Source organism: Phoca vitulina, unplaced genomic scaffold (assembly GCF_004348235.1).
Source record: "Phoca vitulina isolate PV1807 unplaced genomic scaffold, GSC_HSeal_1.0 scaffold1, whole genome shotgun sequence".
Lineage (NCBI taxonomy): Eukaryota > Metazoa > Chordata > Mammalia > Carnivora > Phocidae > Phoca > Phoca vitulina.
Window position 1 is genome coordinate 57,660,212 of NW_022589704.1, and position 2,333 is coordinate 57,662,544.

Here is a 2,333-nt window from a genome sequence, read left to right on the forward strand (position 1 = left end):
TTCTAATGGTGACCAGTGACTTGCGTATTTAATTAACTAATTAATTAGTTTTCTTTCTCTCTTTCCTGTCATTACGAACTCATGGATTTTATACATTCAATGTGTTTCAGTCAGTTGCGGTCATTTTTTCTTTCGGATGTTTAAATTGGTCTGAATTTGGCCAGAGGAAGCCCCAGAGGAAGCTGACTTTTGTGTCATTTTGATACGACCCCAACATTCTTTGATAACTTCCTTGCTTTCTTTTTAAAAGATTTTATTTATTTATTTGATAGAGAGAGATATAGCGAGAGAGGGAACACAAGCAGGGGGAGTGGGAGAGGGAGAAGCAGGTTTCCCACGGAGCAGGGAGCCCGATGTGGGGCTCGATCCCAGGACCCTGGGACCATGACCTGAGCCGAAGGCAGATGCTTAACCGACTGAGCCACCCAGGCGCCCCAACTTCCTTGCTTTCAGGTAGAAGACACCGCAGGTTCATTTTATACATTTTCTGTTTCAGACCTGGGATCAGCTAACCTAAATGTGATATAATCTGGGTGTTAGGCCTGTTCATTGCTACTGGGTTTGTCATGGCTTCTAGGCTCTTTCAGGAAACAAAAAATTATAGGACTTTTACTTTTTTGTTTTTCTATGTTTCATCTCTTACATGTAAAGTTTTGGATCCTCACACATTAACATAATTATCTGCTCTATAATATCCATGAAAGAGTTTCAAAAATGAAACCAATTTTTTTTTTTAACTAATCCTTAGGCTATTAAATGAAATTTATAATTTGCCTTTCTTTTTGTCCTTAGGATTCACATTCCTAGGAATAGATTTAGTCAAAGTCTTGTGTTCTAAAAAAAACTTAAAAATAGTTCTTTTGTGTGGGTCAATCACCGTTTGATATACAGCTAAGTTCATTTGTTTTAGAATAGTCATCGTGGTAGTCTGTCAGGCAGTGTCCTTTGTTTACTTTATAAGCATCATTAGAAAATGCTTTTCTTCAAGCTGTAATGAGAACTGAGGTTAAAAGATGGAAGAAATGAGAAGAAACACAGTTCTGGGGCCTCATCTTCCTACTTATATGCATCATTTAATAGTTCACAGTGATTTCAGAGCAATACATCCAGGATTCCCTGAATAAACTGTTCCCTGGCAAAACATCTTAATCATTGCTTCAATTTAGATAATCCTGGTCATGTCATGAATACTGAAGCCTTAATGTTTCCAGGCTCTCGTTTGTTCTTGAATACCAAAGCTGCTTGATATATTGAATATGTTCTCCAATACACACACATATACACACGTTTCTTTCTTTCTTTTTTTTTTTTTTTAGGTGTATAAACTATTTTATTAACAGACAAGGCCTACAGATTTATTTCATCTTGGGCACACCCACGGTGCGGCCACGGTGCCCTGTGGTCTTGGTGTGGTCTTGGTGTGCTGGCCTCGGACACGAAGTCCCCAGAAGTGGCGCAGCCCTCTGTGGGCCCTAATCTTCTTCAGTCTCTCCAGGTCTTCAGGAAGTTTGTTGTCCAGACCATTGGCCAGGACCTGGCTGTACTTTCCATCCTTCACGTCCTTTTGTCTGTTCAAAAACCAGTCTGGGATCTTACACTGGCGAGGATTCTGCATAATGGTGATCACACGTTCCACTGGCGATCCTCAGTGAGCTCTCCAGCCCTTTTGGTGAGATCCATGTCTGCTTTCTTCCACACCACATGAGCATATCTTCGCCCCACACCCCTAATTGCAGTGATGGCAAAGGCTATTTTCCGCTGCCCATCGATATTGGTGTTGAGTACTCGCAAAATGTGCTGGAACTTCTCAGGGATCACTAGAGACATGGCGGCGGCCCCAGCGGCGGCGTGTAGGCCTCCTGTGGCTATACACACATGTCTTTACCTACGCTGTTAGACTGCATCATTTACTGTGGGTCAAACATCATTTGACTGGTGTGGGACAAGCATGTTTAAATAGAAAGTACAGGGCCGCCTGGGTGGCTCAGTCGTTAAGCGTGTCTGCCTTCGGCTCAGGTCATGGTCCCAGGGTCCTGGGATCGAGCCCCGCATCGGGCTCCCTGCTCGGCGGGAAGCCTGCTTCTCCCTCTCCCACTCCCCCTGCTTGTGTTCCCTCTCTCGCTGTCTCTGTCTTTCTCTGTCAAAATAAATGAATAAAATCTTAAAAAAAACAAATAGAAAGTACAAGAACTCTGGAGTCAGTTGGAATTGGTTTTATATAGCCTAATAGTTACTAACAATGAGACTATAGTAAAATAACCTTTTATGGACTTGATGTTCTTGGCTGTAAAAGAGACCTACTTACAGAGTTAGTAAAATAGGTCCCAAATGGG

The 2,333-nt window shown here is 42.3% G+C and overlaps 1 pseudogene; it reads right to left on the reverse strand.

Annotated features, from left to right (window-relative positions):
* Nucleotides 1-1,355: 1,355 nt before the first annotated feature.
* On the reverse strand, nucleotides 1,356-1,827 carry LOC116642645 (annotated as a pseudogene).
* Between the last annotated feature and the right edge of the window lie 506 nt (nucleotides 1,828-2,333).